Source organism: Phyllostomus discolor, chromosome 7, assembly GCF_004126475.2.
Source record: "Phyllostomus discolor isolate MPI-MPIP mPhyDis1 chromosome 7, mPhyDis1.pri.v3, whole genome shotgun sequence".
NCBI classification, from domain to species: domain Eukaryota; kingdom Metazoa; phylum Chordata; class Mammalia; order Chiroptera; family Phyllostomidae; genus Phyllostomus; species Phyllostomus discolor.
Window position 1 is genome coordinate 122,658,504 of NC_040909.2, and position 26,443 is coordinate 122,684,946.

At 36.7% G+C, this 26,443-nt stretch overlaps 1 protein-coding gene and 1 long non-coding RNA gene across 7 annotated transcripts in view; one reads left to right on the top strand and one right to left on the bottom strand.

Annotated features, from left to right (window-relative positions):
* TRPS1 (transcriptional repressor GATA binding 1) overlaps positions 1-26,443 on the bottom strand; it is a 236,735-nt gene that overhangs the window by 84,236 nt on the left and 126,056 nt on the right. The window lies entirely within an intron of this gene.
* LOC118501769 lies at positions 23,009-24,104 on the top strand. Its single transcript, XR_004904424.1, has 2 exons — positions 23,009-23,135; positions 23,348-24,104. It is a non-coding gene; the product is annotated as an uncharacterized LOC118501769 (long non-coding RNA).

The following is a 26,443-nucleotide window of genomic DNA, read 5'->3' on the forward strand; positions in this document are numbered from 1 at the left end:
AGTTAAGTCATGCCACTCTCCACTGAGCTATGGTCTTAGCTTTCTGGAGCAGGGTGATCAAAAATGGAGAAAAGTCAACAGGGAATAGAATCCAGCAGCTTAAAGGAGATGAAAACACTTTGGAGGCCTGGGTAGGGATAAGCCTTAACTTCAAACACTAGAATAATGAAAGGCTTATTACCTCCAACGATCAACTCCTTTTCCCTTATCTGTTTGATGCAGGGTCCAGGCAAAACATGAGGGCTGTGAAAAGAGGAGCCACAAATACAGAAACATGGACAGTTACAGGCTTTAGTTGCCAAAGTGCCCAAAGGCCCTCTGATACCACAGCTTCTACAGTATCTGTGGGAACACCGAAATTCGGAGCTGAGATAACAATATCTGGAAACATCACGCTACATTTGGCCCATAGTAGGTGCTCAATAAGCATGTGCTTTGTGCCTTGCTTCAATGCTAAAGAGCCAACGATAGCCAGCAAGAAACAACACTGAAACTGTTAAAAGCTGCAGGTCAATCCATGGTGCTCAGAATATTTATAAACACACATAGAGGTGCATGTGTGCAGATGTTAGAAACGGTGTCTAATTTATGTACCATTTCATTTGTAAAATATATATGCATCATTAGTCATAGTGTGGATTTTTTAAACATGTAATTTATTTTTATAAATCTTCCATAGAAACACCCAGGAATAATCTGGCTTCCTTGATTTACAACTTAAAGCTAAAACCCAACCTGATGGTGTTCCTCTTTGTGTGTAAAGTATTCTAAGAATGACACTTAAAATACCACACAAATGCAGGTGAATTATTAGGCAATTCAATTCAATTTAATTCAACTCAGTTCAGAACTAGCTGCCAAAAACTGCCATCAGATTTTGAAAAAAGAGAAGTAGACACAAGAGTACAAAGAAGTTTAAATCTATTCACGGGTTTGTGTAATGCTCTATTGATTTATTTTTTACATTTTAAGAAAAACCTCTTCAGCACTATTTTAAAATAACTAATAAATCACATTGAAATAAATTTAAATATGCTGAAATAAGGCAGCTGAGAGCATAAAGCACCAAACTAAAATATATAGCAAAATTAAGTTTCATTTTAAAAATCAGATGACTGGGCCAGGTTCCTAGAAGTTCCCTCAGTTCTAGAAAAATTATAATCCATGCTGACAAAATGAAGAGGTTAAAAATAACTTGGAAAGAGGTGAAACACACTTATTTAAAAATATGCAAACTTACACACAATATGCATTTTATCATCTTGATTGACTTTGGATTGTTTTCTGTGTTGATAGAAAAGAATGAACATCCCTTAATATGGTAATGCTATAAATTTGTACTACCAACTTATTACTGCCATGAAAACCATGTTTTCCCTCATTTGGTAGTATCATGACAGTGGATGAAAATTATGCATCCTTATTATTATAGGCAATAATTTACATACTTTTCCAAGAGGCTCTGGGTAAAATACCTGAGTGTTTCATAAAATTTTCCCAGTAGTCTACATACTTTTTTAAAAAAAGATATGTTTACTGATTTTTAGAGAGAGAGGATGAGAGAGAGAGAGAGAGAGAGAGAGAAATAAAGTTGATGTGAGAGAGAAACATCAACTGGTAGCCTCCCACGTGCAGCCCAACTGGGGATCAAAACCGCAACCTAGGTGTGTGCCCTGACTGAGAATCAAACCCCCAAACGTTTGGTGTACCCAGCAATGTTCCAACCAGCTGAGACACTCAGCCAGGCTCTATGAATGGAGCCTGTAATCTTGTGTCTTTATCTCAGGCGAGATAACTTCCTTGCATCCTTTTCATCACCACTCAAACCCTTCTCACTACCAATAAGTCACCAGATCACGTGGGCCAAATCCATGACCACATTCCTATTTCATTAAATTATTAGGTCTTACCTTGACCATTTAAAAAAAATATATATATATATTTAGTCTGTTTCTGGTCTGGCTTGTGGGTTATAAGGTCTAACATATCCTACAACAAAGGGAACAAGAGCTAGGCACAATGGATTGAGGGACTCGGGCGTGTTTTCAGGACTACTATAAGAACCAGCACTGTCCATAATTCTTTAAAAAACATTTTTTTTATCAGCTACTGAATGACACATAGGTGGAACAAGGGTTTATAACTTTACTGACCAAAAACTAAAGTTCAGATTATTTCAGAGTATTCAAGACCCCCTCCACCATTAGAACTTACCGTTTTTACTGTTATTCACTGCTCTCACAAACCACACCCAATGCACCCAACCGAGAAGTGGCCCTCTCCCCACGTTTAAACACATCTAGCTTTCTGTGTGTTTGTTGAGGTGGCAGAATGGGTAGCTTCAATAATCTTGTTAAGGGAAATAATTTTCTTAGCATAGGTCAGGCCATGTGGGTATGAGTGATACTGATTAACACTGAGTCATTTTCCATGAAATTATTATCTGTTAGGCACATTTATTTCTGAAATCCCCCAAAGATTAGTGCTTTTGAAATGCATGAACACCAGTCTCAGGAATTCATTCTGTAACTAGCTAGGTTAATATATATTAAAATTACATCTGAGATAAAATGAAAATGAAGTAAAAGTGAGAACTTATTCAGATGTAGGAAAACCTCCGACTGTAAAACCACTGCAGAATGGTTCTTTTTCAAGTAACAGTAGCCACGTGGGAGACTTCAGACGGCATTTTTGTGAGGTACAAGATACACACGGTGATATCCAGGTAGAAAGCCACGTTATCTGTTACTCTGGCAAAAACATGTTTGCCATACCTAACCAGCCTCTGTAAATAAAAGTGGAATAAAAACTGTCCTTTTCAGGGTCTCTGTAGAATCTTCTGAAGGTTACTGTTATTATCAATTAGCATTTATGGATGATTTCAATAAAAAATTATGTCAAACTAACCAATGCACACACAAAAAAATAAAGAAGTATCTTATGAAATATAAAGCTGTCCACACCGTGTCTGAAATATAACAAAAACCACATTTAAGCTTGGTTGCTGTTAACATGGTTTCACTTATAGTGCAGACAGAATGGTAAATTATCACACATTCCTATAACAGGACTTGGCCTGACTTTGAAACACGGTGGTAATATTTTTAATATGCAAGAATTCTTACCTGAGGCTAGTCATAACAGACAGGAAAAGGCACATGTGTGCTGAAATTGTTTTAATGTGTGAAACAACCACACACTTTGCCATTCCTCAAACGTCATTGTGATGTCCTGACAGTGTGTCTTCTACATAAGTGGTACACGGGGTTGTGCTGTTGAATGGTCTAAAATTATAGAGTCTTTGGGTCTGCCCATTTCTACCTATATATACAAACATTCTACCTTAAAATTTTCTCCCAATCTTTTATCTATCTGTCTATTTGCTTATTTTACAAATAACAATCTAACTACTTGCCAGAAGTATGCATTTGGTTCTAATGTCTGTGGACATTATTCTTGCAAAGTAGTCCTACAAAGCATTTGGCATGAACTTAGGCCCTTTTGTTTACTACCAGAGTTAGGTCCTAAGCCTTATGGAGGTAATTTGAGAGATTTTGACAAAGTAGGAATTACAGCCTGAATGCCTATTTAGACTTAAAAGGGTCCTGATTAACAACGACAACAACAAAAAAAAAGTGTGTTGAAGTGTTTGAAAATGCTTCCCTCCCCAAATTAAATGCCTTAATTTGGAAACTTGTATGTGCGTGGAGGGGAGTAAATTACAAGTTATTGGTAAATTATTCAAAAGGAAATACAAAGGGAAAAAAATGTCATAAATGATGTTAATGACCTAAGTGACCAGGAAATAAAGTCAGAAAAGCCTGAAAGGCTTTCCCTAAAGAAACACATTTTTCATTATAATTTACAAATTGTATGGAAAAAGAATATTAAAGGGAGGAGATGACTTTCCATATACTGGTTATCAAGAGGCCCACCAAATTAAGTTCTGAGATGACAAAAGAGAATATAGTAATTCATTGTTAAGACATAATTAAGAATTGAGAATTATCTCTGGAGCTGATTTCATAAATGAAATTTCTCTATCCTAAGTAGAAATCAAATAGTCTTAATGGAGGTTCATGTATTATACCTTTATAAAAAGACATATTTATGGAATTGTCTTGTTATTGCTACTATTACATTGTCTGGCCCATTATATCTAAAGCATTTAGAGAGCCTTTGTTCAAATAAGTCTTGTTTAATTGAAGGAAAAATTAAATATTGATTTAGATACTTACCTAAATAAGATTACCTAAACTCAAAATAAATGAGTTTATATATTTAAAACTGTTTGGCAGCAATAATCAATTTTTAAAACTACGTTTTGACAATTATAACTATATTCTCAAAGATCTACTCAGTACAATACAGGTGGATCCGTTTCTACCCAGAAATTAAGGAGAGACACATATCTGTAAAATGTTTACAATCACCATCAGTCCTGTTTTAAATCTCACCATTTTTTTTTTTTTTTGCTCGGGATTACACCAAGGACAAAAATGAAATGGTATTTGGTCATCCTCCGGGTTCGACCTCTGCTCTAATAATTGTAAAGTGTGAGGAGAAAACAGAAAGACTGATAGCCCGATTCAGTTTGCTAAAACATTAAAAAAGAAAGAAAGAGAACGATTCAGGTTAAAAAATAAAGATGGTTCAGTTTTATCTCTCTTGCAGTAAGTGGTAGGAACACAAGCTGAAAACCCGTGGAAGCCGTCCTCATTTCTGTTCACAAAGAACGGTTCTACTGTCTGTCTGCAAATAAATCTCCTCGGTAAATAGCTCCAAGGTTGAGCTAGAGAATATTGTATGGATCAAAGAATTCATGTCTTCCTGTGTAAAGTGAACAGGCCACAAGCTCACTTGTTTGTCTAAAACAATTAGATCTAGTATGAAAAGGAGGGGGTTGGGACAAATAAGTTACAGCTGATTTTACTCTGCAAAATATTTAAGGGGGGTTTCAAATTAATAACCACCCAGGCCCCCAAACAGCCTAATCTTTGTCAATTGGTGCCAAATTATGCAAGGTGCTGCCAATTCTGGTTGTCTAACAAATCAAGACCAGTGTATGTTACTCCTCAGCTAAAGTCTGATTGATTCTGGTCATTATATGGGCTGATCTCATTTCACACATGGAATCAATATGTGAGCCAGATGTTCATTTACAGAGAAGCATTGAAACGACTCATCTACACGCAACTTTATCCTGGACCACAGAGCCCCACAGACCCATCGCCTCTCTTCACCCAGACAAAGCTTCACACAGTACGAAACCTATAAACCATTCTGCTAATATTACTGTCAGCTGAATGACTTTTACAGTACTATATAAAGTTGACAGATAATACATGCCAGTCCTAATTTGAGATAGACCTTTTCTTTGGGGACCTCAACCGTTGAACAAGCAAACAGATTGAGAAGTAACATTTATTACAACACATAAATCATCTTCTTACAACTACTATAGGTCTGGCCCGAGGGTGAAGGCTCTGCATAGCCGTGAATTCTAATGCACTGCTTAAGTTACTAAATTGTACTGTCACTCTGCTCTTGGTGTGCAGAGAAGAGCTTGTCTAGCTTTTCAGAAGCAACTTTTTATCCCAATCATTTTAGTACTCTGTTTAAGGGCAAAAATGTGCTAATACTTGCCTGCTTGACATAAAAAAAGCAAACATTATTTCTCTTGAATAGTAATGGTGGCTTAGCATACTTATTAAAACAATGATGCCCATTACTCTATTTCATGCGGAAATGTCTGCATGGTTCCATATCAGAGAAACCTGAGTTTACTACAAAGCTATACAAAGAATTTGTCATTTCAGAGACAAAAAAATCATCAAAAATATGAGGGAATGAATATAGATGGCACAATCTCTATTATGTATTAATCCTTAATATATTCAGGATTAAACACGGTAAAATATTAAGAGCATGCATATACACAGCTTAAAGAATTCCTCCATTCTTCATAGAGCTGGCAAATCAAAGTTCTCCATATCTGCTGACTCAATACTGTCCTCAGCTGATGAATCTCATATGTTCTTCATGTGGCAGTAAATTTCTATTGTTTTTCCCATAATGCTATTTTGAAATGCATAGGTTATCTGACACAGCGAGGCCATATTTTGTATCCAGTTGTTTTTCTGTGACTCTTCAACCACCTTGGCCTCAGTGGAGACTTCTAATTGCATTTAGTCCTTCTCAGTACTGCTTTGGCTAATCCAAAGGATGTCTGTTTTTCATCAGGTAACGACCATTAAATTTGGCTGCATTTCCCTCTAAATCTTGTTGAATGGCATAAGAAACAGAAGCTAGAAAAGCCTTTCTTGTTACTCCGCTGTGGTTTCTGAACCTAGACCTTTCTAGAATTCTAGCTTACCGAGGCAAAACTCTGAGGCCAGAGCAATTTGGAAGGGAGTTCAAATGCTCTCCAACTTCTGATCTACTTTCCTGGGACTGTTTATGTTCAATGCATCTTCTGCTGCACCCTGGAAAGACTAGTCTCTGTTCATTTGTAAACAAACAAACAACTTTTGAATTATGAATTTATGTCTATGCAGCATTTGGGGCTTTGCCTGGCTTTCTCTTGAACTAAACAAAAATATCGAATGATAAAATATTCTTCACATCACAAAATTCACTCAATGACTCCTTACACTGAATTAAAATCCTAGTGTGTTAAGGATTTGTAATAAATGTTTCGGGGTCATTTTTTTCCATGTATGACAACATCTAAGGGAAGGGATATTGTTTTCCGAAAGCCAAACCTCTAAATCCACACTGTACTCAATCCAGCCCACTTATCTGTGTCTTGTCCACCCTTCAAAGCTCAGTTCAGTCACGTTTTCTCATACATATCTCTAAGTCTAAAACAATTGTACCTCTTGCTTTCCCTCAATTTGTTGGATCTATATAGCTTTATAAATATATGCTTGGCTTGTAATAGATTTATCCTTCATGATGCATTTTTCAGTGGCTAAAATGGAACCTTTTAAGAATCCTTAAAACTGTGCAGTTGCAAACACTGAACTCATTCACGAATGATCACTCACTCTCAGGTGATCTGTTCCTAATTCAGGCTTTATTCAAAATCATCACTGTGTTCTTCCTAAGCATACATTTTAAACCAGCTATTAATACAACTCAGTTCTCTGGGACTTTGTTTCTTAGGCCCTAAAAAGAATGTTAAACTTCTGACAATGACATAATTCCTCAATTGCCAATTTCTTATTGAAAGACATTTTCGTTAAGAGAGAAATTTTTTTTGCATTGAGTCCTGCTATTCCTTTGACCTTGGCTGTTCCCAAATGCATTAAACAGCTTGCAAGAAAATCCCTTCTTTTACCTCTTACACAACTCAACAAGTCGATTCAGAATTCAACACAGATGTCACATTGCTTTATTTATCAATATTAGATAATTCCTCTTGCCATATTGAAGCATTTTGAGGAAAGCTATCTATCCTTTATCTCCATTCTGCATGTCAAGGTTATCAGAATTAGTTCCAGATACAGATGTCAGGAAGCCTCATTCAATTGAAGCAATAAATGTAAAGGATTTTAAGGATGTAATCAAGCAATATCCCATCACTAATTCATACATCTATTTCAAGGACTAAATATTAGTCTCGGAGTAGTTTGTTTTACTTTTTCTTTTTTTTCCCCTTTAAACTTGCCCTTCATCAAACAGTTTGGTGTTTCTTTTGGGGCACTTGCACCAGACAGTATCCATGTCTAGAGTTTAAAAAGCGTACCTTCTGTCAAATCTGAAATGGCTGTCTTTCTGGTTGAAGAAAAATGCCACAAATATGTACATGGAAAAACAAGAGCGTTTGTCTCTCTCAATGCGAATTATCTGCTGAAATGAATTTATTAGATATCCATAAATTTTCTACATTACTAAAATCTGTCCTATCAGATTATGTTTATATATACATATATATACATACACATATACACACATATATATATTTCCTCTTAGAAATTTTATCCTCAGGAGATAACCAAAATAGCATGCATGGATTTGACTGGACTTTGTTTAGGAGAATGTCTTCAATTTTGTTTAGGTCCATGCAAAAATGACTAATACTGCCCTGCTGGGTACCTGCTTCATGGCTCTCTTTCTAGTATTGCATTTAATCTGTACCCAAGCTTCAAACATTCACTATTTCCCTTTCTGTTCTCCCATCTAAAACTGACCCCTGGTTGCAGTAAAGTACCACACTGTCACTTTGGAACTGAGACTTTTGGGTTTAGTGGACGGAAATTGCCACAGTGGAGTTGGGATCCCAAAGAGCAAACGTACCCCGGGTTTCCCTGAAGATCAAGGGACCCTTAGGTTTACATGATAAAAAGGAGAATACAAAGACATTTATTTATAATACTTCCAAAGACACTCACCGTGATAAATTCTACAGCAACAAATCAACTTCTAGAGTCTAAACCACACTTAGCAGTTAAATCACAAGATATATTCACTTAAGTTAAATTATAAGTTACATCAAAAAAGATGATGACAAAGGCTTCTACTTACAAATGACACTTGGTGGAGGACAATGGCATTTAAAACTTTTTACCTATTATATCACATATAAAATTTAATGTGTCGAACTTACAGTTAAGAAAAGTTTTGTCCTTAGGAAAACTATGACATCAAGTCATTGCTGCCATCTTTAAATAATTAAGAGTTACCTCCTTTCTCCAAAGGTGGTAAGATGTGTGGCACTCACGGAGGGTGTGTAAGGATTTCCACTTAAAATTTCTATTTTTAGAGATTTATAAAAGCTATAAAAATTCTCTCAAAGCTAAAAGCTCGGCCAACAAGAACTCAGCATGAGGACATTTTTTTAAAGCCTAAATTTAAAAACAGTATGTTCGTGTACTTTTTTAAGCGTAAGAAGATAAAAAGGAGAGAATTTTTGAGGTTTTAGTTGCCTTTTAAAAAATATCTGCATTCCTCAGGAACTGGTCTGTTTTTAAAAGTGGAAATTTGCAGACTATAAATTGAAATTTGGGCCATGTTTCTTCATGAATTCCATATAAATGAAAATTTTAAAAAATGACCCCATCATGAAGGGAAGCAAGTCATCGCTCCCAGGAGACTGTTTCCGGGAATAGCGGCATCATCTCCTCTCCAATATAGACTTGAAAGACAGATGCAGCACTTTTTTTTTCCTGAGCTAAAGAAACTATTTTTATGAGTGAAAAAGATCAATGAATCACCATCATATTTTTGGTAAGATAATACTACATTTTCTATCTGCACCCACAAAATTTCATTTATCTGTCATTATTCACCATAGTCTTAGATTTGGGGCAAAATTTAGCTTCCTTGAGTTTTGTGTGCATATGTTAAATTCCATTCATATGTGCATGATAAAGTAAGGTTATTGTATGAGTGGGGACCCTGAAAACCTGGAATTATCTTCTGGAGGGCAGGCACACTGTATATAGTACAGGTTGCCCCCTGCTAGGTGAATGTTCTGCAACCCATTGTAGGGGTTAGTCCACTAGCTGGTGTTGTTCTGAGAGGCTGCGCTCGGCTTCAGTAAATTTTTTTTTGAAGACTTTCCATGCATTTGCCCATTGCATGATGGGTGATTTATGAACACCCCTGCCCACACCGCACTGAGTGTTCAGCAGCTTTTGGCCAAAAATGGCACACCCTCCCTATTCATCTGGTTTCACCTCAAGTGACTTTGTTTTCGTTTTCCAAGATGAAAAAAGTCCTCAAAGGGAAATGTTTTGGCAAGGTACAAGAGGTGAAACAAAAAAAAATGGCAGAAGCACTACCAAAGGCATCAAAATTGACAAACTCAAAAACTGTTTTGAGCAGTGGAAAAAATGTCTTGATAGGTGTATTGCATCAAATGGAGAGTACTTTGAGGGTGACTGAAGTTTAAACATGTAAGAATAAATACACAAATTTTTATAAATAAATTTCTGCTTTTTGGGGGTCCCCCCTTGTACATATGCCTACAAAAATATATCTTAAATATATATTCTAGTAAGATTGGTCTGACGTATCAGAAACAGCTCAAATACACAATAATTTTCATTATTGTTTTATTTCAAAAACTACCTAACTACTTTATCCCAAATATTGTTATGGGGAATAGGAATGACACCCCAAAAAGAGTAGGACATGGTCCTCGTTTTTAAGATGCCCATATTGCAGTCGTAAATCTAATGTAAACACTTTTATCCACACTCTCTTATACAAAACCTCTACGATTTGTATTCTTTTCCGGAAAAGATGATCTTCATAGGCCTAGCCTCTTTCTTCCACACTGGAGTTTTGGGGCATTTATACAGTTAGACACCACAATCTGGTTTCAGAACGCTTTCATCGCCCCAAACCTTTCCCTCATGCCCACTGTGACCCGCTTTCTGAGACAAGTCAATCCTGCTAAGGCAGGAGCCCCCTTGCTCTTCCCAGAATGCACCTCCCTTCCCTTTCAGAAGCATCGTTTCTGCCTTTGGGACCCTGTTAGCTGAGTTCGGAACTCTAAATCCTAACGTCTACTTGTCCATGCCTGATTTCTCTAATCATTTCTGTGCTAATGGCTCTCTCACGTACCACTCCACAGCCTGATAGGAGACTCCGCAGTCTGACCCAGGGAGGGCCTGCCTTCAGGTTCCCCACTGGCCAGGCATTTGCCTTGGTCTCCCTCCAGTTATCCAAGCCCCAGGATGTCTGCATAAATGCTAGGCTCTCACTTTGATACCTTCCCTTCAGAGCTGCCATCTCATTTAGTTCCCAACTGCCACTCATCTCCTGCTTACCCTAGAGACTGGTAGAAAAGGAAAGCTATGAAGAAATAAACTGGATGGACCGATCAATGTCTGAAGGACCTCAAAACAAGGAGTTGAACATGTTGCATATAAACCAAAAGCAAAAATGTTATTTTGATGTAAAAATTGAACACAAAATCAGAGTGAAAATGTTATCTTGATCACTTCAAGAAGTAAGATCATTGCAATTTTAAAATTTGTTTATTAGTTAAGAGCATATATTTAAAATGAAATGCCCCCTCCCTTCTCTCTTATCGCATGGCCTACTCCCAACCTATTAATATTTTTAATAATTTATTTCCCTTACTTATTTTAAAAATGTGCTTAAATTAGTGTATTATCATTATCTTATACAACTATTTATATTTACCACACTATTGCTATCTTTTGTTCATAAAAATTATATTTTAATCTTGCAGTTAAATAGTACATACCACAATTCCAAATAAATTCCATTTGAGCCTTTCCAATAAATGTAAGACATACTAAAAGTGTTCAATAGGCTAAATTACTTCTCAAAATATGATCGGGAATGATTGTGGTTTCCTTAACATTCTCCTGTTCAAAACTGCTACCATCACAAGCTCTTTAAAGCATCTTGTCAATTCCAATGTAAGACAAACAGGATACAGTCTGATGGTTTCTTTAAGTGTGTTTCCTTCAGGACAAAAACTATTCAAGTGTAAGGCGAGGAGGAGCCTCCAGAGGTGAGCGAGTATATACTCGAGGTAGTCAATGTGGTATAAAAAGAAACTTGGTTGGGGAATCATAAAAGTGAAGTAACTTTTAGGGCCACAGAGTCCACTGGAGAAAGTCAGGCTACAACACAAAGACATGTCTTCACTAACCAAACTCTCTTTACGTCTGGATGTTTCTAAATATCACTAAGATCTTGATGGTGTCACTCCTGTGTCAGACACCTCACGAGGCTAAGGAGATCTGATTTTCTCATGCGTAAATTCTTCTTTGAGAGTCATTAAGATTCAGGAACTTAAAGCAGTGATATTAACAACTATAGTGAAAGAGTTAGAATTCACTCACCATTTTACATGGAAAGAATTTAACACACTAACCTATGCATTTTGCCATGAAGTATAAATTAAATCAATGCCATGTAGCATTACTAGAAACAGACAAATCAATATCTTTTTTAATGTAACTGACCTGAACAGGATATAGTGAGTTAGTCTTTTAATAAGCTTTAAGTATTTCATATTTATAGCATATAAGGTCACACGATATGTAATTGGAAGATGTTCTAAAATCTTCCTTGAATAAAGAACTAGTTTTGATCAATAAGTAAATGTCAAAGAGGACTGTTCTTCCACATAAGCAGAGGAAATGAGGAAATATCTATTCTGTAATATTGTGGACACAAGATCAGGTTAAACTAATACTTACTAGACATGTTCTCTTCCTATCGTCCTGCAGTGACCTTCCTCCCCTCTGAGTCCCCTGGTTGCCTTAGCACCCCCACGCTTCTCATGTCACATGTCCCTCATTTTCCCCTTTGGTCTTTGCATCTCTCTTCAATGTGGAGTCTCTGACTCTTTCCTGTGTGGAGGGTTCCTCATGTATGTATATAATGAAATATGGCTATTTTCTGTGCCTCATGTAGATTTATCAGATCAACTGAAACAACCTTGAAGGGTAGAGGAAAGTTTCTTTTCTCCCCTTAGTGATAAAAGATAATACAGTATTATGATGCATACTTTTTTGCCCAACTTTTTGAGGGAAAAATAAAGAGGAGCATTATACATGGGTAGTACTAATTTGGTATCTATATAAATGTTTTCAATTTTTTTTATTTATGCCTATACATTAAAAGTACAACTCCAGAAGGCAATAACAATATCTATATGCAAAATAATACCCTGGAATATGATAATCAGTTTTGTTTCTAAATATAGACAAATAAATAAATTGAATTTAAAAAAATTAAAATGAAAGATTTTTTCCCCTGAAAGTTTGGGCCAAAAACATGGGGGTGCATTATACACAAGAGCATATTATATTTGGCAAAATCCAGTATACACACCTGTGCCCAGGCTGTTCCGAGTTACCATGTAAAATACTGAATGCAACTTCAGCTGAACACACATTAGAGGTTCCCTGTCAAGTACCACTCATTACTTGTTAGTAAAATCCATGGCAGAATAAAAATAAATTTGGGTTTTGAGACCATTATCTTTTTAACTCAATTTTATCTGATTCCCTGTAAACGTTCCAAACTCTTGCCCTACTGTGTAAGACAAATAAATTCGGCAAGCATACTATTTTAAAAAATGTGTCATTTACCCTAGCATACAAGAGTGTATTACTAAAAGTTGCCACAAATACTATCATTCTCTGAATGTATGCACACATTCACTAAGTAATTAAGAAACTTGTATATAAAATAATGGGAAACACATACACCAATAAGTATAATGTTAAAAGAAATTTTCCCTGGCTGGCGTAGCTCAGTGGATTGAGCTCGGGCTGGGAACCAAAGTGTCCCAGGTTTGATTCCCAGCCAGGGTACGTACATTCCTGGGTTGCAGGCCAGAACCCCCAGCAACCGCACATTGATGTTTCTCTCCCTCTTCTCTCTCTCTCTCCCCCCCCCTTCCCTCTCTAAAAATAAATAAAATCTTTAAAAAAAAAAATTTTTCAAGAAAATTATGACAGTAGGCATTTTTTACTGTTGTTCAGTTACGGTTGTCCCATCTATTTTACACGAGGTATTTAAAAAATAAGATTATAGAATAAATGAATTTTGCTGTAAGTAATGAAATTCTTTGAGCTTCGTTTGTTCAAATGAATAAATGAGTCTAAAATATTATAACTGGATCTTAAGTATATTTTTATATTTGCCTCTACATTTTATATTTTATCCAGACTTCTAGTCAATCTTCCTGAGAAATTGAAGAAATTCAGTAACCTTTTCATCAAACGTCAAACAACGAATGCCAAGAACAACAACAAAAAATAACTTTTGTATGAAAAGTAAGTCGAAATATTCGGAGAGACTCAGAAAAAAACAAGTTGCCACAAAGTGAATATCGGCAGTCTGGACACAGATGATATCTGTAAAAGATAAACGCTATAAAATGCTGAGCACTTTGAAGGGGAGCGAAATATACTGCCCCAAAGATCTGGAACATTGATTATTTGGAGTTGGTTATTTTTCAGAAACAACAAACACAAGGAGAAGCTCTGAAAACTGAGTAGAGGTTATTCTTTTGTAACAGATATTTACATTTATAAAGGAAATCTTTATTTGTAAGGGTGTTTTCCTCTCTATACCAGGAAGGGAAGGAAGACTATAAATCTCTAGAAACTCGTATCAATAGAGAAGGCAAGGACTTAAATCTGCGTAACAACCTTACTCTTGTTTACCGTTGTTTTCTTAGCAACACCCCATAATGGACTCCTGACCCCACCAATGGCCCCTTTTGTCTTTAGATTATAATGGTATTTGAGGTGGTGGTTTGGGTCACTTGGAGGAGTTACTCAGTTTTCCTTAGAATCTCCCATGTAAACAGGAGGTTTGAAATCTGTCCGGAAAATGTTAAGCTGTTGTTAATATAACAAGAACAGTTTGTGCAACACTGATATACCCTGGCAGCAAAGGAGAGTAGACTGGAGTGTGCATGTGTGAACAATGGCAACTGCACTGTACTAGTCAATGAGGGCAGTAGATGCCCCTGAGTGACTGTGCATACTGTGTGGTCATCACATTCAAAATGACTGAGCAAGTGCAGCAAGGAATTTGCATCAGATTTTGCATTACGCTTGAACACTCCTCCCCACAAACTATTCATGTGATTCAGAAGCCTGCAGCTATGGGCAACTGGTGAATGGCAGCTTCATCACAACAGCCTACCAACTCATGCATCCTGTCTTGTGCAGAGTTTTTTGCAAAATATCAAATTACCTATATGACTCATCCCCCCTACAACCCTGATTTGACAACTTGTGATGTCTGGCTTTTCCCAAAACTCAAATCACCTTTGAAAGGGAAGAGATGTCAGACCATGGGTGACATTCAGGAAAATATGACGAGGCAGCTGATGGTGATTGGGAGAATTGTGTGAGGTCCCAAAGTGCCTACTTTGAAGGGGACTGAGGCGCCATTGTCCTATGTACAATGTTCCTTGTATCTTGTATGCTCTTCAATAAATGTCTTTATTTTTCATATTACATAGCTGGATACCTTCTGGACAGACTTCATATACATGTCATTAAACTTCTGTTTGTTTTTCTGCTGTTAATCTGCCTTTATTACATGGCGGGTGGGGAAGTCTCAACCAAAAGCTGGAAAGGGTAGAGGAGAAGTTATTTTTCTCCCCTATTCAACTTTTTTCCTGAAATTATTTCATAACTGCCTTTCCATTTTTATTCAACTGTTAAAAACTGCAAACCAAAAATTATAAAAGACACATTAAGAAGACTGGTTAGAGAAAAAAGAGAAGGTAAGACTACGTTCAGAAGGCTTGACTTAAAGAAAGGGCTCTACTTCAGGAAATTAGTGATTACATGTTCTATATGTTGCATGACATGCTTAAAGTATTCACTCTTTAAATGGTTGCCTGTTATAATCACTTTTTATGTTTTGATTGCCTAGGCAATAACCACCTGATCTAAAATCTTCCACTTTACAGTCATCCAGTGGTTGTCAATGTGAAATAACTTTGCAAACAAGGATATTTGGCAAAGCCTGGAGCCACTGTGGGGGACAGAAGGGGTTAACTGGCTCTAGTGGACCGAAGCCAGGGGAGCTGAAAACACCCTACAATACAAAGGACAGCACCGCACAACCAAGAATTGCTTGGTCCACCCGTCAATAATGTTGCTGTTTGTATAATCTAACAATAAATAATATTAGCAATAATAAAAATATGTAAAACAGCATTTCAAAGCTTAATCATCACTTAGTATCTCGTTATTGTCTCAAAATAACAATCACAAGGATGGTGTATTTGCTTATCATTTTTACATATATTCTATGGTTTGATTCTGCCAAGAAATTTAGAATTAGGCAAAGCATTTATAACTAATCCCATTTTATAATGCAGGATGCTGAAGCTCATCAAAGTTAAATGATATGAACAAGATCATTTGAGGCTCAGCCTAAAAGAGTTATTCTTAATCCCAGACCAGTGTTCTTTTGACTATATGACACTCCATCACTGAACTAAAACACTCTCTAAATGTTTCAAAGAATGCCTAAAAAATTAATAGAATCCTATTTCATTCTTATTTTTGCAGGAAAAGGGAAGTAGGAAAAATATCTTTTTCTCTAATCTTTGATATGTTCATTGGCAATGCAGGAAGATAATCAGAGACATTTTTTGCTTTCAAACCAAAATATGGTTGTTCTTCTGAATCTAGAACCATCACCTAGTTTGTCAAAAAAGGGCCATTTTTCTGCTTCAATACCTCTTACAAATCGTCTTAAAACATGAAATCTACTCAAGATGGTATTGCTTGTGTATACTCACTGAGTTATCATTTAAAAGATATCCTATAATTACTTTCTTATTCAAATAATTTAACTCTTCACTTTTAAAAAGCTTTGCATAAATATACACCTTCCTTGGAAGATATTTTTTAGATTGTATTAATTTGTTTGTTTGTTTATTAAGAGGAGAAGGCAGGGAGAAAGTCAGGGAGAGAAACATCAATGTGTGGTTTCCTCTCGCGCACTCCCCACTGGGGACCTGGCCCGCAACCCAGGCATGTGCCCTGACTGGGAGTTGAACCAGTGACCCTTTGATTCCCAGGCTGGCACTCAATCCACTGAGCCACACTGGCCAGGCCAGTTCTTCTTATAACCACATGAGGAAAGCATATCAAGGATCTTACCTTGGGGACCTCTTTCTTATGTAATTTTTAATACAATAGTTACTATTAAAGTAAGATAAAGATGCCACAGGATGTCACAGGGATTCTGAAAAACTGATTAGCATGACAACACTAAAACCATAAAAACAGATGTGAGAAGAAACTTCTATAATTCAATATACGGGGGTATGGCAAAAGTAGGTTTACAGTTGTGAGTACACAAGAGTTAATGCTTGTAATATTTATTAATTATTGTATTATTTTCCCTATGAGCTGTAAACACAGAGAGAAAAAAGTCAGGTAAATAACGTGAATTAACATTATGATACGTTAAATATATCTTTCTGCATGGAAAATAAAACATTACAATATGTCTGGTATTTTATATAAAAGTTTAAAGCTCCAAATTCTGATTTCTAGGCCACTTTTGGGGAGCTCAAGACATCAAAGACCTGACAACCCTTCCTCAGTGTCAAACCCGAGTCAGTCTGACTCCAGACTCCGTGCTCTGGAGCACGACACAGAGTGGCCTCCTTGGTGGTCAACCATTTGGCACTCCAGTCCTGGTGGACAGGGTTTGTTTCAGAACCACGTGTGAGTTCATTGTGATTATTACTTGACAACTTAGTATGACTTCAAACTGGCATAATAAGACTGCATCCAACAGAAGTATTCGGCTAGCCACTCTGGTACAGGAAAAGCTTCCAGACTTGTTACCGCCTACTGTGCTGACCGCCAGGAGTGAGGACAGGGAAGCTGCCCCACACTGGAAGAGCTCTGGCAGTAGAGGAAGAACGAAGTTTAGAATGTACACAGCCAGAAGCCACACGGCGGAAAATACACACAAATCTTATGGTTCGTATGTGAAGAAAACTTAGTGGAGGTGTTATCATGTTAAATGGGAATCCTCAAATTACTTCCCATACCAGTGAGTTGTAAAGCTAGAAAAGCAACAAAAACTATTCTCTCTGTAGAAAATGCTACAACATTCTTGTCACATGATGAGATGCTCAAAGAGCATATAGACAAAACTGGGAGAGAAAGGGACCACAGAGGCGGTCAGGAAGGTCACTAGCACTAATATGTTACTTTTCTCGATTTTCATGATAGTTATGGTATTTGTCAACTCTGAAAATTGTGTGATGTGCTATGATTTCTTTTCTGATTCTTTACAAATATTCATCTTTAGCTTAATTGTGTATCATGATTACAAATTATTTCTCTTAAATGAGGCCCTCCAAATTTAGTAAAGCCTTGACACCCCCCAGAAAACCTAAATCCACTCTTGTAGGTGCTAATCTAAGTGAGGAAAGCTGTTAGGGACAGTGGCTAAATTTATCTCTTAAGTTAAAGAAACTCAATATGGAACAGCTGTGACCATCGGAAAACACTGAAAATTAAGAGATTGGAAGAGTGATATTTTATCCCTATAGAATTTCAGCTAACTTCAAGGCAAACAGAAATTTAAACTTATTTCTGCATAACATCAACAGATACAAATCAAACGACTATCCCTATTCAAGTGTACTGTGTGTACAGACATGAGAGTCAGGAACACCACCGACCTGCTTTGGTCGTCCAGATCACGCACCTGGGGCGTCTCTGCGTGATGCTTTTCTAAAGGGCAAAGGCCGCTTCAGTGTACGTCCTTCCCCGTGGCCACCAAAATCACATGATTACAATTCTATCACCATTTCTCTGATGCATTATTTTTACAGCAATAATTTTCAACTTTCTCGTGCTTGCTTTTTTTTGGAGGGGAGGGCTGTTGTTAACTTAAAAGTAGTATTTTCACGGGCAGTGAACTTGACACAGAAAAACCAAGAAACCTAATGTGTCATGAAAACTAAACGAAATTTTGGTCATAAAGTCACATATTGTGCAAAACTATGAAGAAACACATCGTTCACATGAATGTAACTACTTAACAATATTCTTAGGGAGGATTTACCCTCGTAAATGCTCATTAGTGTAATCCTTTGAACTTAAATTTTTAATTAACTTTGAAATCCACAATGTAAATTTAAAATATGTTGCCTTTAGACATCATGTTCCAATTAAGGGGTTGGAATAAACTAAAATCTAATAAAAAGATTCTCTTTCAAGATAATTTACTTAGTGACTCCGAGTCTATTCCAATAGATGATCATTAGTTCAAAAAGAAAATGAGGAGTTGCAATTAAAAATATGGGCATTTTGTTCTTTCTAATATATCTGAATATACAGTAGATGTAAAGCCAACAAAAAATACTAAATATTTAGGCCATGGAATCTAGCATACATTGAAATGTTTTCTGTATTATAACTTTAAATTTAGAAGGCTTTGCTAAGCATTGTACAGATAGCACTTATGATAATAAAGAGAATTAAAAACTAAACAAAACAAATGATGGTTATTATTAGAATTCTATAATTTGAAAAAACATAGATTAAGGAATGATGTTCAAAAGAAAAAAGCATAAATTATAATGGATATGATGTTTTTCCAATGCTCTGAAATATTAAATACAATAAACTACAAGGTGCTTTTCAAAATACACTTCTTAATAAAGCTCCTAACTGTATTTTGGCTGCAATTCATGGCATTTCTCGTTCCTATTTGATTCCATCTGAGATATTCAACTCAGCAAAGAGGGAAAACACACATCTAGATCCCAGACACTGATTTGCATACACACCTCTTGACTGTCAATATAATCAGGGTTGTTTTGCTAATTCATCCACAGAAGACACAAGAAACATCTTTTAAAAGGAGCCTTGATACATGTCCTGCTTGTGATGGACATCGTTAATTCTATGTAGTTTTTAAATCTGTCAGCAGCTTCAAGACGATTTTCCTGAAGTTTGAATTCCAGGAAGTCTCTGTGAATGTACAGTCCTAGGAGACCTTGAGAAATTGACTAGGGAGCTTGCAAAGTGTAGGGAACGAGAAGAGCTTTGGGCATTATCCCGGCTCATCTCACGTCATCTCTCTTCTAGCTCTTCTTCATATAATCAGCTGCACAGATCCTTGGCTCTTGGTCGAGCCACTTAACATGCTGGACAGATGAACGAGATGGTAAGCATAGCGTATTTAGTAGCCATACAAAACTGAAAACCTAATTTTAACGTGCACACTTTTAAGCTGACATCTAAAATTGTCAGTGCATTAGAACTGTTATGAAAAATTATTCAAAATTTGTAAATAAGGTAAAATAAAAGGTAGGTAGAATATTATTTTAATTATATGCTGGGAGATTACTTAAAGGTTCACAAAAGGGCTATTTCATTATCTAGGGAACAAACCTTAGTTTGACTTTACTATTTACTAGTAATTAAAAGGCTCAGATATTGTGTGAAGTTACATGTTAACTTGAGACCAAAAGAAATGATAACCCCAAAGGTTAAGGCCCCATGGTCCTACTGAATGGTATGCCCAGTTTGGTCTCGAAGTCATTCCTGGAGAACCATATAACTATATAATGCTCCTCTGATTTTCCTTCACAGCAGCTTTGCCATCTTCTTGCCTCTCCTATTAGTGACTTAGAAATAATCTTTCAAATGTGTTCCCTCTCTGTTTGTCCAAGTATGCTGTTTTGACCTTTTTCAAGTTTGAAGGCTCCACGAGATACCTAAGCAGATACACCTTCCAGAAATCATTAGTCAAGAAGTGATCTTTAGATCAATGGTAAATTTCTACATAATATAGGATATTAATAAACTGATCACCCATCTATCAAAACTATAGTGATTAAGACCTTATGCAAGCAATCAATAGTGGCAGAAAAGTTCAATTGTAAAAGCAAGTTATAAAGTATGTCTTTGTTTACCGGGGGGAAATAAAAGCAAGTAAGCAATTTTCAAAGAGAACTGTCTGGTTGTTCCATGGCATAAAAAAATACAGTGGAAGATAAAACATTAGTGTCACAAGACCTTGAATAAGGGTTTTGAGAAAAAAATTTTTATTTTACTTGGTTCAATAATAGCCATAAATAAAAACCCTGAAAAAAGTAATGAAATATATAATATTTGGGAAATTTGATAGACTTACTCATAAAAATAATAAATGGGAGCTTGTGAATTCTTTGCTACTATATTATATGAATGCAAAATTAGATATATTTTTAATATTTGTTAAAATGGTAAACTGATCCTAGGCCACTTAGTGTGTTCTGAGCAAAGGTTAGTAAACTTTTTTTTGTTTTGTTTAATTACGTTTTTTAATCTTCTTTGTAATAAATCTAGATAGCAGAGATTCTGCTCACAAAAAAAAAAAGTTTCTATGTTTTGAGCTTTCTTTGGCATGCCTGGGATTCTGATGGATGATTCCTTACCACATGTTACCTCACTGTTTATTTAAAAATTTCTATTATTTTTATCAACAGGTACCTAAGCTACTGTTTCTCAGGCACTTCGAGGGGATGGTAATCACCCAAATCTCCTCTGATTCTGTCTTGATTTTCTAAGATGAGGCCTTCAGTGGAGGGAGAAGGGGAAGGCTGTACTCAGAGGCATCCCAACATAGCCCCAAACACACTGCTAACTAAGCTTTACTCCGCGCAGAAATACAAAAGCCAGGGAATGACAGGGAAATGACAGGGTAAATGACAGGGAAAAGCAGGAAGTTTATATGTTTAAGTGCTTTGATGAGTTGAAGGAAGCATACAAAAAGCCCCCCAAAAACAAAAAAACAGTGTTTGACCTATTCTCTCTGGTGTCCAGGAGGGTGCCGTAGCCTTTCTAGGCTATGCATCATGCTAAGATTGTTGGTGTGTGATGACTATGCCTTTCTTTTCTAAAGTGATTTTTAATGCACATGTAGTTTCTAGGTATCAGTTCCCTCCAAACGGCCCAGGCAAACCACATGGAAAGTTGTCCCAAACTCTACAAAAACTCCAGTGTGAAATACCACTGTTGTGTCCCTAGAATTTTATTCTGAATGTTCAGATGTTTCTCTAGAGACCAGGGTTTTCATAAGTGGCAACACCAACCCCCTCCCAAAAAGGCTACTGAGGAGTATCAGCATAATGTTCTCTGCTGGGGGCTACGTCTCCAGGTATGTTTTGCTTGGTAAATGAGGAAGTTCAGAATCATCAGGGACGTTGCTCGGATCAGTTGTGCACTGGTTAAGGTAACTGCCAAACTCAAGCACAGAACAGAATCTTCCATCTTCTTTCTAAAGAATACGAATTGCCAGTAATCAAAACAGTCACAGAAAGTCAATAATATTGTAATTACCACGTGTAGTGTCTGATGGTACTAGACTTACTGGAGTGATCATTTTGTAAGGCATATAAATGTCTAATCACTACGTTGTGCATCTAAAACTAATATATTACTGTATGTCACCTATAACTGGAAAATAAATTATTTAAAAAAAATAATGCACCTCTACATTACAATATGTTCATAAACAAAAGCATTGCATCTGGAAAATTCCTTTTATCTATGCGTCTTAAAAAGCTATCCATAATTGTATTCATTAAACCATTACCATGATGAGGTTATTAAAAAATCAATTAAGTAGGTAAGAAATTATTTTACCTGCCCAAATAGATACTTAATATGCACTTTAAGAGAGGATTTGCCTTTCAGCGGGTCATTTCACTGTCTATTCTTCAGCAGTAACTGGCCTGTGCCCATAGACTACTGAGCTATTTCATACCACCAAGTTCTCACAGTCCTAACATTGGCTTTGGATGCATTTTCCTCATAAAATTAGAAAAGGCACATGCTGTTTGTATTACTATCAACTTCTCTCTCAAACAAAAATATGTAGTACATAAGCAGTGGGAATTTCCAACACAATATAAAAATGGCATTGAAATGTTGCTTACGTGAAAAAAAAAACTCATAGTATACAAATGCAATTAAATTAACTAGCACCCAATAACTACCTTAACGTCAGTCAACAAAGGTTTACTGGCTCAGACCAGTGATCAAAGTGGCTTATAGCTTTTTTAGGTAATCCTACAATAGTGGTTAGAAGCCATTCCAAAATTTGGGATTTCTCCGACTTGCATAAAGATTTTCGTATGGCTACTAATCAAGTCATAAGTTCAAACAACTCTGTCCTTCGAAGGTTGTTTTTTGCCAATATATAAAGAAATTCACCTTTTAAAAATAAAAACACATTCAAATCTTTTTTGAAAGCATCTGAAACATTTTCTCTGAGCACTAAATCTTTCTATTTACCAGAAACTGGGTATTAACAGCAATCTCTAGTTAGGTATTTTTGTGTATACATGGGGCTGGCTGTGCATGGTAAAACTTTTCCATAAAATATCGAAATTCTGCATGAGAAAGAAACGTCATTAACTCAGTGCCCTGCAAATTGAATTTAAGTATGTTTACAATCGACTCTGGACTCAGACACAGGAAAGACTCACCTATAGCACTAGGATAGGAGCCAGGAAAGCGGAACCTCCACTCCAACAGGCTCGCCCAGGGTTCGTTCCCCACCCTGCTGTGAGGATTATGCTGGTAGGCACAGCCCACTTAAACCAGCAGAGAAGATACCTTCCTCTCTTAAAAAAGGTGGTCGAGCCCTGGCTGGCGTAGCTCAGTGGACTGAGCTCGGGCTGCGAACCAAAGTGTCGCAGGTTCGATTCCCAGTCTGGGCACATGCCTGGGTTGTAGACCATGACCCCCAGCAACCGCACATTGATGTTTCTCTCTCTCTCTCTCTTTCTCCCTCCCTTCCCTCTCTAAAAAAAATAAATAAATAAAATCTTTTAAAAAAAGAAAAGGTGGTCGTGATAGTGGAATGGATAACAGAAAAAACAATAGGAATATTTCTGGGGAGTTAATAGGGATAATGAATGCTAATCACCATTCGCTCTGAATGTGTTGAATTTTAAAAAAAATGTAATTTTCTTTTTTGTTAACAACTCAATGGTGTGAAAGTGGGTAGAACCAGAGCTTCTGAATGTAGAAAAAATGTTGTAACAGTACCAACTATACATTTTATGTTGTCTCCACACTTACTGTCAAATTCTGATGCAGAAAACATGTGCTATGGATTTTCTTATGTATAATGTATCTGTTATGTCATATATCAATTTCACATTGATCAAGAATAAAATGACTTAATTCAATATGATTTTTAAAAATCAATGATTTATTATGTCTATAAATATGCATAGGAGAGATTATGGGAGTTGGGCACTGTGAACAGTGGTGGCTTACTTCATTTGAATTTCATGAATGAATACCAACAGCAATGTCTGTGAAAGTCATTTGTCTATTCACAAATATGGGACAACCACTATTTGCTATGTTTTATAATTTTTCTTTAGCACAGCGCAGTTTATTATCATATATTAGTTCATTTTTAAAGATTGTTATTTATAGTTGAACTTTTAAAATAGAAAATATTCTTTGTTTTCTGTATGAAAATTAAAATTCAGAAAAGTTACACTGTCTTGTAGTTGACCCTAAGGCCATGTCTCTTTACTACCCTGGGCTAGAGGGTCCTGGGGGTGGGGAGATAACATTTGTTCATTCACAAAATAAACTGAACTCTTACAATGCTCCAGGCACTGTGCTAGGATCAGAACATACCCAACAGTCTCAGACCTCATGGAGCTTATAGTCTGCTTTGAATCACATGGTCTTACTAAGCTATCACTAGAAGATGAGGGGTTTCGTGTGAGTGGGTGAGTGAGCGGTAAGCCAAGTCCCACTGTGAAAATGAAGGTACAGTAGAGGGAGACAATTGGTAAAGCAAGATCTCAGAGGAGACAGGAAGAGAGTAAACGATTGAATGGAAGAAAAAGCTCTGAATTTCTGAACTTCACCCTGACACGAATGTCACAGGTGCACTCCAGCTCACCAGGCAGCACCGGGCACTTCGTTTCTCAAAGATGACGAAAGGCTGTCGTACGTGTATTAGTCTGAGACTAACCGAGGTGAGATTGCAGAAACCTACCATAGTGTTTCAATTTGAGCTCAAAGTACTGAATTAGTTCAACAGCACAGACACAAAATAGAAACAGTGGTAATAAAGATTAATTTTCTAGAGCCCTGTTCTCCAGTATAGGAGCTAATAGCCATTTGTGGCTATTTAAACTTAAAAGAATGGAAATCAAATATAATTAAAAATCCTGTCCTTCAATAGCACTAGCCACATTGCAAGTCTGTGATCACCAAATGGGACCGACCAGTGACAACCACATTTAAGCAGCACAGATGACAGAAAATGCCCAACATGGCACAATGCCGTATTGGAGAGCAGAGACCGGGAGAACCTAAAGGTACTGAGGTTTAGAGGCACTCACAGTAGTGGAAATCTAAGATATAACTTTAAAAACAACACAGTGACAACTGTCTGTTAAGCAACTTTCACCTCCAAGGGCAAGGGTGCCGCTTGGAGAGTACACGCCGAGAAACAATGTAAGGCAGGCAACCATTTGCAAAGACTCCGCTGTGCCCTCTGGACAGCAAACAAATCCGGCTGAAATGGAAATATGGAAAAATACTCAAGAAGTGTCTGAGTCATTTAGCTTACACTGGCAATATTAAAAATAAACCCCATTTGGGTCTATTTTTCTATAACTTGAAGATATTTGAATGAGTAAGTCAAAGGAAAAAGCACTATGTTATCTTTCAACATCCTAAATCTGTTTTTTTTTTGTTCTATTTCCCAACAATCCACTATTTCCATAATTTGGACACAGATAAAAAGGTTAGAAATTGGTTAATAGAGTTAATTATGGGAGAGGGAAAGAGAGAGAGAGGAGAGAAATGAGAATATGCCTAAGTACTAGAAATTAAAAAATAATAAAATCACAATTAAAATCACAAATTCATGCCTCACTTAGGAAAAGGCAATAAACTATGTGCTAAAGACAAAACATTAGTTCTAGTACATTAGAAAAGGAATCCCCAGATTGCCCTGCCTTAAATTATGTGGCAAGGAACCAGACTATTTGTTTCTAGTAGCAATAAATTAACTAGTCACATAAGGATTAATTGCAAAACTGACCCTTGAAACACTGCCCAGTAGTCCAATTTTGAACAATAACTCAAATTTGGTCTTCTACCAAGGAATTTTTAGTAGAGAATCTGCATGGTCGAATTAATGGGAGAGAGATACTGGCGTGAGGCTTCCTTATACAATTTTTTCAGCTACCCATATATGCTACAAAGTATGTATTTTATGTGTTTTTCTCCAAGGGCCCCTCGCCCTTTGGGGATATAAGAAGACTGTGCACTTTGCATCCAAGCATTCTGGGGGATATCGGGTTTCACAGTAAATTCGAACGTTCATTATTCGTGGGTTCAAGAGTATACTGAGAAGGTGTTCATTATTAAGAGATATAAACAGAGATTTCGACCCTTAGCCATTTTTTTTTCATTCTGACTTCAGCATCCTTCCCAATTTTTAGCAGACACTTAAACCTTTATTCTCTAATCTGCCAAGGAAATGTATGCTCTGCATCAGAATGACCTCATGTAGGTAAGTACAACACCAACTCTTTTTCAGATAGGCAAAATTATATTTAAGGTAGAAGGTGAAATAATGTACCTCCAGATGTGTGTGAGGCTTTGTTTACTGCTGAAATCAGAAAAACAAATATTTAAGGATCACCCTTTTTCTGACAACCTAGCCACTAGTGCATTCAATTGTCCCACAACTTTTATGTTGAGTTCTGATGTTTAAAAAAAAAAAAAAAAAGGCCCTGGCTGGTGTAGCTCAGTGGATTGAGCGCCAGCTGCGAACCAAAGTGTCGCAGGTTCGATTCCCAGTCAGAGTACATGCCTGGGTTGCAGGCCATGACCCCCAGCAACCACACACTGATGTTTCTCTCTCTCTCTCTCTCTCTCTCTCTTTCTTTCTCTCT